Source organism: Schistocerca cancellata, chromosome 11 (assembly GCF_023864275.1).
Source record: "Schistocerca cancellata isolate TAMUIC-IGC-003103 chromosome 11, iqSchCanc2.1, whole genome shotgun sequence".
NCBI lineage: Eukaryota > Metazoa > Arthropoda > Insecta > Orthoptera > Acrididae > Schistocerca > Schistocerca cancellata.
In genome coordinates, this window is record NC_064636.1 from 108,171,409 (window position 1) to 108,183,855 (window position 12,447).

The 12,447-nt window shown below is 41.2% G+C and overlaps 1 non-coding gene across 1 annotated transcript; it reads left to right on the forward strand.

Moving 5' to 3' along the window:
• Positions 1-5,312: 5,312 nt before the first annotated feature.
• On the forward strand, positions 5,313-5,387 carry Trnat-ugu (transfer RNA threonine (anticodon UGU)). The gene has a single exon. It is a non-coding gene; the product is annotated as a tRNA-Thr (tRNA).
• Positions 5,388-12,447: the final 7,060 nt, after the last annotated feature.

A 12,447-nucleotide genomic window follows, 5' to 3' on the forward strand; every position in this document is an offset into this window, starting at 1 on the left:
TTTTCACTCTGCAGCGGAGTGTGCGCTGATATGAAACTTCCTGGCAGATTAAAACTGTGTGCCCGACCGAGACTCGAACTCTGGACCTTTGCCTTTCGCAGGAGAGCTTCTGTAAAGTTTGGAAGGTAGGAGACGAGGTACTGGCAGAAGTAAAGCTGTGAGTACCGGACGTGAGTCGTGCTTCGGTAGCTCAGATGGTAGAGCACTTGCCCGCGAAAGGCAAAGGTACCGAGTTCGAGTCTCGGTCGGGCACACAGTTTTAATCTGCCAGGAAGTTTCAAGCAGTATTCTCATTGTAGCGGGACTTTGAATTTCACCGCGCTGCACTCGTTCCCTCAGACATGAATTGTGCCGTCGCAGCGGTATGAGCGCTCGGTGGCAGAGAAAATACTAAAATTGTAACTCTTTTCTGTTTTTCTATCCGTTTCGTTTGTCTCTTGATAGCCGAAGCTTAAGGCAGACGTGATCTGATGAAGAAGTTAAAAAAAAAAAGAAACTTTTTAGCTAGTCTTGATCTGATTTTAATGTGTAGAAATATTGTGGAAGTTGTTAAGAAATTCGGAGGATGGAAGTAGCAAAGTAAATTAAATTGCATACAGTTTCAAGATGATTTTAATTGATATAAATTAGTGATTCCTGCTGGACGATTGCAAGATTTCGGAGCAGACTTTTCACGCCGAAATGAAGGAGATTTTTGAAGACCTGGACGCCGCACGAAAGAAGACAAATTAACCTGGTAAAGGATGATTTATCTACGCCACTTCCCCCTGTCAGTTATATTTTGTTATTCTCTGTTTCTTTTCAGTAAGTTTTGTAGTGGAAATTGGTTTAACTTTTGCCCAAAAACGCCAGAAGGACCACCCCAACTATAGCTTTTCTGTAATACGAAGTCCGATTTGCATTTCATTCTTTCCTTCTTTCACGGTCATTTATACGATTTTAAAACCCCCTTTTTATTCACCATTTCTTCCCACCATGGTCAACCTTTTCTTTTCTTCTTTTTTTCCTTTTCTTTTTTTATTAACCACTACATCATTCATATTCAGTGAGATGAGCACAAAATGCATAAAAATTTTCCATACACGTTGAGGGCAGGGTCAAAAAATATCGATACAATAGTGCGTGTTCCTGTTACACTGCACGAAAAGCCGATTTTTTTATTTCATGGTGCGCTTCCTGACACACAGTGCTAGGATTCTCCGTTGTCCAGTACCTCTCGTTCTGTGCGTTCACATGACTGGAAAGATGAAACCATTCTTCATCACTCATGATGCAATGGAAAGAGTCAAACCAACCGTCGCTGATGCTGTTCAGAGGCCACCTGCAGTAGTCTACACGTTTCCCACTGTCGTCCTCCTCTAATTGCTCCACAACCGTCAGCCGATATGGCTTCAAATTAAGACTTCTCAACAGCTGCTGGCAACTGGTCCTACTTACATGCGCCTCTTGGGCCGATTTATGTCTAGACTTCTATGGGTTCCGAATAATCCTTCGGCGAATGTCTGCAACAACTTCTGGAAGGAATTCTTTGCCGTTTTACATTTTGCACACATCCGTCAATTTTTATGCAGACTCTGTATTGCTCTATTTGCTGGTAGTCCTCTATCCAGATACTTGACCACGAAAATTTCGTGGCTTTCACTAATCGTAAATGTTTTCACATATACACAATGCGACCAAAAGCATCCGGACACATGCGTTTTTCATATTAGGTGCATTGTGCTGCCACCTACTGCCAGGTACTCCATATCAGCGACCTCAGTACTCGTTACACATCGTGAGAGAGCAGAGTGGGGCGCTCCGCGGAACTCACGGACTTTGAACGTGGTCAGGTGATTGGGTGTCACTCGTGTCATACGTCTGTACAGTGTGTAATAGAGTTGTGGCGATTCGTGAATGAGTCGTTCATTTGAACGACTCTAAATAAAGAATCGTAAGAATCGAATCGTGATACGGGCGAATCGTCGTTCAAAAGAATCGTAAGAACGATTGTGTGTTTCCGAGCCGTGACGATTCCAAGTTCCAACGATTCATCGATTCTTAGTACGCTATGCTTCCAAGGCAACTTCCGAATCATGCCGAGTCGTGCCGAATGATTACGGCCGCCAGATGGCAGTGAAGTGGAGGATGCATGTGAACAAAGGAAGCTCGGAACGAGCAAACGAAGTTCGTGGGCCGAAATATTACTCGTGAAAACCAAGCTGACACTTGGCGGTGTCGTCTTCTCATGTAAATAGTAGTGACAGCGGCAAGTTCTCAAACAAATTAAAAGCAAAATACCTATGCTTTGTATTTAGAAGAAATGAAAGTTAAGCTAAATTTCCGTTGTGGGAGGGCTGTAAGCTGCGTTATGAATTACAAGGGTGATGTGGAAAGACATGTTACCACAGAAAAACATAGGATGATATGAGCCAAACCACATCTGCCTCACTGTTAGATTTTGTTACTATAAAACAGACATCTGTAGCTAGATACGTTCAACCCACACAACCAAACTGGCATACCACGTAATTTTGCACCACCTTTCGCCCAAATCAACTCTTCTTTCCTGGCATACTGAAATAAAACAATGGATGCAATCAAATCAAACGTGACCTTTCATCAATTAAGGCATTACACGTATAAATCGAGAATCACACTTGTAACGTCATATGCTTGTTTACTCATAAATGAACTATTTCTGCTGTAGCTAATCATGACACAGTTCGATTCTAACCGCATTGTCAATTTCAGACATGTCCTGCCATCTGTGAGTAAGATGTAGAACTTTTTGTATTCCGTAAGAATCGTGCCATCGCAGACTAGAATGAATCGTGAAAGAGTCGTGAACGAATCGTAGGAATCGATTCGCAATGTGAGATTAATCGGGAAAAAGAATCGTGTTGCCCAACTCTAGTATGTAAACTTTTAGATAGCAGACCTCTCCCTAGTCCTGAATCGGTAGAAGTTGGTTAGCGTCGGGAGGCTTCGGTAGGCACGCAGTTTCGACTGCTGCCAATATTACGTAGCTGACTGTGTTTTACAAGGTAGCCATTGTCATCTGCTTCGTTATTGTTTTGCGCTGTACTGTTCTGCGTGTTTTTATTGTGCAGTTGTGCTAAACATTATCAAAATGAGTGAAGAGGCAGTTGGTGGCCCATCACAGGAGTCGCCAACAACTCCTACCGGTAGGCCTACGGGTAGAAGGAAAGCAGTATTACGTAGCGATGCTCGCAAAATTATCGGATGAATGGTTTGTGAGTGCATAGTAGACAAACATACATACATTAGGTACATGACGATTTCAGGTTCGTTTGCGAACAACATTTAAAGCGAGTTTTACTTCCAAGCCTTTCGTCTGCTTTTGTGTAAGCGTGACGCGCAATTTGTAGTGCCAGCACTGCAACTGGTAGGCGTGCCTTGTCCCCCCCCCCCCCCTTTCCCAATGGCTCCTCTCCCCTCGCCAGCCAATGCTTGCTTCCTTCTCTCCCCGCACTCCCCTCACAACTCACCGTCCTACAGTTAACACACTGTACGCGAGATTTCCACACTCCCAAACATCCCGAGGTCCACTGTTTCCGATGTGATAGCGAAGTGGAAATGTGAAGGGACACGTACAGCTCAAAAGCGTACAGGCCGACCTCGTCTGTTGAGTGACAGAGGCCGCCGAGAGATGAAGAGGGTCGTAATGTGTAATACGCAAACATTATCCAGACCGTCACACAGCAATTCCAAACTGAATCAGTATCCACTGCAAGTACTTCGACAGTTAAGCGGGAGGTGAGAAAACTTGGATTTCACAGTCACCGGTAAATGCCAAACGAAGCCTCCCTGGGTGGAAGGAGCGTAAACATCAGACGATTGAACAGTGGAAAAACGTTGTGTGGAATGACGAATGACGGTACACAATTTGGCGATCCGATGGCAGGCTGTGAGTATGGCGAATGCCCGGTGAATGTCATCTGCCAGCGTGTGTAGTGCCAACAGTAAAATTCGGAGGTGGTGGTGTTCTGCTCGTGTTATTCATGGAGGGGGCTTGCACCCCTTCTTGTTTTGCTTGGCACTATCACAGCACAAGCCTACACTGACGTTTTAAGCACCTTCTTGCTTCCCACTGTTGAAGAGCAATTTGGAGATGCCAATTGCATCTTTCAACACGATCGAGCACCTGTTCGAAATGCACGGCCTGTGGCGGAGTGCTTGCACGACAATAACATCGCTGTAATGGACTGGCCTGTGCAGAGTACTGACCTGAATCCTAGAGAACACTTTTGGGATGTTTTGGAACGCCGACTTGGTACCAGGCCTCACAGACCAACATCGATACCTCTCCTCAGTGCAGCACTCCGTGAAGAATGGGCTGCCTTTCCCCAAGAAACCTTCCAGCACCTGATTGAACGTATGTCTGCGAGAGAGGAAGCTGTCATCAAGACTAAGGGTGCGCCAACACCATACTGAATTCCAGCATTACCGTTGGAAGGTGCCACGAACTTAGTAACTTTCAACCAGGTGTCCGGATACTTCTGATCACATAGTGTACTCCACAATTTCCAAGTCTTTCTTCCATCGAAAGAGTCATTTTGCAGACCGCAAAGAGAAACATCTGATGAAATAAACTGAAATCCTGACAGAAGAATTCTAACAATCGGTTATTGCATAAAACTGTCTCTTGTTGTAGCTGCTTACCTCAGAAGTCGATTTATTGCATTCGCATTCAAAGGAGAGGCGGCTTACGTTCAACTGTACTTTGGGGTCACCTTACTCGTCCATGTACCACTCCTTGCGTTTACGTCATTAACAGTTGTGCGTTCTCTTCTTCAACGGTGAAATAACCTGACAAAATCGGATAGGCCGGACTTTTATACAGGGTGATTCAAACTCTAGGTAGAGATTGATGAGAGGATACGGAACAAAAAAGGTCTAATGAATTTATGTCCGAAAATGTGTGACCTGACCGGGACTCATGCTTACATGGCGGACGCTATATCCATCTGAGCCACTGAGGGCACATTTTCAACTGTCCCCATTGGTGTATATCAACGCCTGTCAGCAGCTAATAGTATTGATTTAATTGTAGTTTCATTCTAGACAGCTGCACGGTCACCAATAGCATCTGTTCTTTCATACCATCTTCATATCTTTAAGGCTAACCGGCTGATGACCTTCTTCAGTGAGGATGCACACGAATTGCCTGAACTCTTACGGGACCCGGTGGATTGTCTGCCGTGAGTAACGCTGGCACTACGAATGTAGTGCGTGGACTATAAGTTGAGAATGTGGGTCTCACAGGGAACGTGCCAGCGATCAATCCCTGCAGTCGCACTATCCGCTGTGCCCTCGGTGGCTCAGATGGATAGAGCGTCTGCCATGTAAGCAGGAGAACCCGGGCTCGAATCCCGGTCGGGGCACACATTTTCAACCGAGCGAGGTGGCGCAGTGGTTAGACACTGGACTCGCAATCGGGAGGACTACGGTTCAATAGGGGGGATGTGAAACGAGTTGGAATCCTATTTCCATTAATATTGCGACCACAACTGCTGAGGTGTGTGCTGGTGCATTGTCGTGATGGAAAAGGACTTTTTTGCGGTCCAATCGCCGGCGTTTTTCTTGCAGCTCGGTTTTTCAAACGGTCCAATAACTATGAATAATACGCACCTGTGATAGCTTTACCTTTTTCCAGATAATCGATAAGGATTATCCCTTGCAAATCCCAAAAGACAGTCGCCATAACTTTTCTGGCCGATGGAATTGTCTTAGCCTTTTTTGGTGCAGATTCTTCTCTTGGTAACCCGTTGTTTAGACTGTTGTTGGTTACAGGAGTATAGTAATGTATCCATGTTTCATCCACAGTGACGAAATGACGCTTAAAGTCCTGCGGATTCTTGCTTAACAGCTGCAAACCATCCTTGCAACACTTCACACAATTCCCTTTTCTGTCAAGTGTGAGCAATTGCAGAACCCATCTTGCAGATAGCTTTCTCATGTCCAAATGTTTATGCAAAATATTATGTGCCCATTCATTAGAGATGCCCACAGCACTAGCAGTCTCATGCGCATTAACTCTTCTGTCATTCATCACCATATCATGGACTTTATCAATGATTTCTGGAGTTGTAACCGCCACAAGCGTCCAGAACGTTCAGCATCACTTATGCCCATATGGCCACTCCAAAAATTTTGAAACCACCTATAAACTGTTCTAATCGAACGTGTAGAGCCGCCATAATGTTTATCAAACTTCTCTTTAGTCTCCTGAGGCGTTTTGCCTTTCATAAAGCAATGTTTAATCACCACACGAAATTCTTTTTCGTCCATTTTTGGACAGTCACTCGAATTCCTTGATTCACACGAATGTCAAACACAAAGAAATAGACCAATATGGCTGAAATTTCGTGTGCGTTCTTTCCAAAGATGCTGCTGACTGAACGTGACCTCGATATGCGCCGGTGCTGCCATCTCTCGGACTTTGCAGACACGTTTCAAAAGCCCCTCGTACTATCAAAGAATTCGCCTACCATACCTGTTCTGTTAATCAGTCTGGGTTCTTTCTTTTAGTATGCATATAGGATATTAACCTGCAATTTTTAATGCTATTATGGACATTTGTGTATTGTATGGTTTTCTGTTTCCCTCTGTGTCGGTATTGTTCTTCTACAAGCTTTAGGTACAGAATTTTTTTTGCGATTTTGGTTTCCTTTTTCTAGGCGAGTTTCGTTTCTACTTTCCTGTTCAAAATTAGTGTTTCTTATCTACAGAGCCATTCTGTTTGTTTATTGTACTGTCATGTTTAGTTATTGTATGATTCATCATTTAGCACCTAATTACGTTTGCTGTTGTTTCGATTCCACTTTTCTGAGTGGATTCGTGGTGATCTTTCTACATCTACATCTACTTGATTACTCTGCTATTCACTATAAAGTGCCTGGCAGAGGGTTCAGCGAACTGCCTTCAAGCTGTCTCGCTACCATTCCACTCATGTGAATAACTTCACACTTTTATTTATTCAGGGTCAATTGCTACTTTTCGCACCATACAGATATCTTATCTTAATCATTTTGCAATTCGCTTTCGTCATTTGATGACTTTACAAGACGGTAAATGACAGCATCATCTGCAAACAATCTAATAGGGCTGCTCAGATTGTCGCCTATTTCCTTAATATAGGTCAGGAACAACCGAGGGTCTATAACACTTTCTTGGGGAACACCGGATATTACTTCTGTTTTACTCGATGACTTTCCGTCTGTTACTACGAATTATGACCTTTCTGACAGGAAACAACTGAGACGATATGCCATAAGCATACAGTTTGGTTACAAGAAACTTGTGAGGAACGGTGTCAAAAGCCTTCTTGAAATCTAAAAATATGGAATCAATTTGACATCCCCTGTCGATAGCACTCATTACTTCATGAGTATAAAGAGCTAGTTGTATTTCACAAGAACGATGTTTCCTGAATTCGTGCTGACTGTCAATAAATCGTTTTCTTTGAGGTAATTCATAATGTTCGAATACAGTATATGTTCCAAAACCCTACTACAAATCAACATTAGTGACATGGGCCTGTAATTCAGCAGATTACTCCTACTTCCCTTTTTGGGTATTTGTGTGACTTGAGCAATTTTCCAGTCTTTAGGTACGGAACTTTCTGTGAGCGAGTGGTTGTATGTAATTGCTAAATATGGAGCTATTGTATCAGCATACTCTGAAAGGAACCTGAATGATATACAGTCTGGACCAGAGACCTTGCCTTTATTAAGTGATTTAAGCTGCTTTGCTACGACGAGGATATCTACTTCTATGTGTTTCATCTTGGCAGTTGTTGTTGATTGGAGTTCAGGAATATTTACTTCCTCTTCTTTGGTGAAGGAGTTTCGGAAAACCGTGGTTAATAACTCTGCTTTAGTGGCACTGTCGTCAGTGACTTCACCCTTGTTAACGCTGAGTGAAGGTACTGATTACGTCTTGCCACTGGTGTGCTTTATGTATGACCAGAATCTCTTCGGGTTTCCTGCCAGATTCCGAGACAGAGTTTCGTGGTGGAAGTTACTGAAAGCATCTCACATTCAAGTACGCACTATATTTAGAACTTTTGCAAAGCTTCCCCAATCTTGGGGATTTTGCGTTCTTTTAAATTTGGCATGTTTTTTCGTTGTTTCTGCAACAGCGATCTGACCATTTTGTGTACCATGGGGGATCAGTAGCATCACTTATTAATTTATGGGGTATATATCTCTCAATTGCGGTCGATACTATCTCTTTGAAATCATTCCAAATCTTTCTACGCTTCCGTGATTAAACTGTGAAACCCATTTGATTTTTCCGCATTTCGAATCCATGGATTTTGGTACTTGCCTGTTGCAATTTATGTATTCTGTCTTTTCAAAATATATCTGGAGACCGACTTCTGCAATTTCTTTCATGAGCTCAGTCTGATTTTCGGCTGACGAAATGTCATGAAGTAAGATCGTTAAATTTTATGCAAATGCTAAACACTCTGTGGATAACTTGCCTCTGCCTAGTGTGTTTGGTTAGTCAGTTTTGGACCTTGAATTCTGTGTGGACCATTCTTGTATTGCTTTGTCAAGTAAACAGTCGAAAAGTAATGGAGGCAGCCCAGCTCCTTGTCTTACTACCATTCTGATTTGGAAAGACTATGAGATTCCCCCCCCCCCCCCCCCCCCCCGTAAACCCCATATATTTAATTTTTGACTTTGAATCTGACAGTGTCTGTTTTAAGACTGCAAGTGTTTTCAGATTTAGACCCTGTTTGTTCAGCATTTGGAAGAGTTATTTGTACTCAGCTGAGTCATAGGCTTTTTTTAAATCAACGGGTGTAGAGTCTAAATTTTTACCACAACTTCTCTGATGGCTCGGGATTAGCTTTTGGTTCTCGATTTGCTCTGGACATGAATGGCCTGATCTGAATCTTATCTGATACTCTCCAGTTTTTGGTTTTGATTGTTTCTGTGCTCTACTGAGAATATACTGGGATAGAATTTTGTGTGTAGTGAGCTACACCGGTGGTTATTTACGTCTGTTCAGTCGCCCTTCATGTGTAATGGGTGAATTAATGTATTGTTCCAAACCTCTAAAATTTTTTCTGTTTGCCAAATGTCTTGCATGGTTTTGGTGATCTCTTGTACAGCATTTGAACCTGCTGTCTGAAGGATTTCTATAATCATTCCATCTTCCCTCTTGTTTTAATATTCTTCAGCCTTTTAATCTGTCAGGCAGTTTCTTTTCGGCTAGTTGTACCGAATCTAGGTTACTGTTCTCAGGTTCTTCTAGTGGGAATCTTTGTGTTGGCTCTAGACAGTTAAATATTTCCTTGAAATATCTTGCAAGTCCCTTTTAACTTTCTTGACTGTTTGCCATGAAGTGCCCATTATATTTTTTGAAGCAGATACTTTGTGACTGATATCCTTCAAGCATAGTTTTAGAGTTTTTATAGAAATTTTGAGTGTTTTTTCTTTCAAAGCCTTCCCCAATTTCAACAAGTTGATTATTTTCGAATTCCTACCTACCCTTTCTGGTTAATTTGATTGTCTCTTCACTCAGTGATAGAAATGTTCTGTAGATTTCCTCTTTCTTATTATGGTTCCAGACGTTGTACACATCATGCTGAGACTGGGTTGCATGCTCACATTCCGCCTAGTGCCAAGGGAATTGGTGTTTTTTGCTGTTTCAATCAATTTTCTTCTGAATTGTTGTCAAGAGTTTGAATGTTATTTCTCTAAATCTTCTGTGAGAGATTTTTAAATTATACTAGTGTCAAATTTAGGGATTTGGTCTCCTTTTTGTGAACTCTGAGATTTTAAACTTAGTTTTATTCTTGTCAGGTAAAGGTCTAAGTCTATTTTAGCACTGTTTCTGACATCAGTGTTCATATTTTATTTGCATTCTAAGTAAGAAATTTCTGCATGGGCTATATCGAATTCATGGTGACTTCAATGATCTCCATGTCATCTGTTATGATGGTCTCTTTATGAAGTGTGTTGACATGATTTTAAAACTGAATATCCTACAGAGTTCAACTAATCTTTGTCCATCTTGGTTAGCCCATTTACGTGCTGGGAATTTTCCAATTGTTTTCCTGTACTTTCTTTCCTTGCCTATCTGTGATCTAGTTGATGTCATCTAGTTGGATTCTGACTCGGCTTTGTGGAATTTAGGTATTACATCTTTTAGTGTTTCCCATGATTTGTCTACATTTTCACAGTTGATTTTTGTTTTCAGTACTGATTGGCAAATTATGATGTTAACTAATCTAATGTACTTCTGAATTATAAATTGCATTGTACTATGGATGTGACATTGTGTATTGTTGTAACAGCATAATGAAGTGTTTTGTAAGTGTTCAATCATCTGCATGTTAAAGGGTCATATTTTTATGTAATGGAAAGAAACAAGTACCTGTAACAGAAACTGTGCCCAATTTTCAGATACAAATCCAACAACAAAAACACTATACAACATTTCCTCCAACATTTGAGTACTATGAAACAGTGTTTGTCCTCATACAGTGCAAACTTCAAAGCACAGAAGACTCAAATATAAAGGTAACAAAAGTCAGGTTTCGACAAACATGTATAACTTACACATGCATTCTCCCACCACTACTCTTACATATAAGTTAGCATTTGCACATATCAGAGTTGGAAACGGTATTTATGGGACTTTCAAGATGGGGACCAGTGAAGTTATTCACACGCAAGTTGCACAGCATTTAGCTGAAGAACTTATAATGATGTTGAAGACAAAACAGATTTACAAATATAGGGCATGGATATGGGTATCTCCTAGAAATCGTTTGGGAGCATCCAATACGCTAATAAAGGAGCTATCTCTTTTCAAACATCACTTTAGAATGTTGTTGCTGTTGATGAATCAAATCAGTGTTGATATTCCCCGTCTACAATACTATTCTATTTACAAGACACAGAATGGACTTCAGAAGGTGAGGTTTTGAGCATCAGTTACTTTTTTTTTTTTTTTTTTTTAGAGTTAATCATGGTATTCCCAGGTCCCATTTGCGATATATAGAACATTTCCTTTGCCAATAAGGTACTTAATTTTGTAACCAAATTTTTTATTACCATGCAGAACAATGATAGCGCCGACACTGATGTATTTCTATAGATTTTAATAAGGATCAAGAATAGCTTTAATTCTCTAAAGTCACAAATAAATTTCTATATCACCATAATATTTATATTCAATGATTACAGCAAAAAATTATCAATATACTGAAATAAAAAATTCATTTACAGCATCGACTGTTCTGTAGTAATAAGAATTTTGGCAAATCTACAATCAATTTCGTCACTTCAAGCAATGTTGTGTTACTTTATTACAAATAAGTGATTATAAGGAAGAGAATGCTAGAATGAGATTCCTATCACTTGGTTTAAGATTATTTTGCCATCATACAAAGTATTTATTTATATAGTTGAAGACTAAGCCCATTATATTGGCATGACACTAAACTTCTATGTACATAAACAGATGACTCAAGATCTGTGCTGTCCAATGTATCACAATTAAAGAGATACACCTAACAGCAGGTTACGTTCATAGGCGATGGTGGATGAAGGATCATTGTGCGAGAAAGTTAACTACCTTGTAACTTACTGGTCTGTGTAACAAGCCACGATAGTGTGCAAGCAGGGTGCTTCCGCATGTAAAGTGATGTATGTGAGTAATGAAATTTCAGGTATATATTTGCATAGGTAACATATTTAAGTGATTAACAATGGAAGATCACAGCTTAAAGTAAGCATGAGGAAAGGCATTCCAAACGTGAAATGCTGGTACATTAATAACTGGTGTAATCGCTAGAATACTGAATACAGCCATGCAAAAGTACCTGCAATGTGTTGAACGGGTGCAGATGTCAGTTTATGGGAGTTTCATCCCTGTTTCAGTTGGTAGGTCAACATGGGGACAATTACTGTTGTCTATGGATGACATTAGAGTTGTGGTCTGATGCTGACACATATGTGTTCGATTGGAGACAGATTTGTTGATCAACCAGAGCATGTTGTAGGCGAGCATTATCATTTTGGGAACAGCCCCAGAATGCTGTCCATGAATGGTGGCACAACAGTCGAATTACGTTTGACGTACAAATCTGCAGTGAGTGTGTGTGGGACAACCATGGGAGTACTGCTGCTGTCATAAGAAATCGCAACCCAGACCATGACCCTAGGTGTAGCTCCGGTGGCACGGGCAGGGGTAAAATACAGGGAGCGAAAGGCTATTTACAATTTGTACAGAAACCAGAAATAAAAACTTTGAGGTTCGCCGATGACATTGTAATTCTGTCAGAGACAGCAAAGGACTTGGAAGAGCAGTTGAACGGAATGGATGGTGTCTTGAAGGGAGGATATAGGATGAACATAAACAAAAGCAAAACGAGAATAATGGAATGTAGTCGAACTAAGTCGGGTGATGCTGAGGGTATTA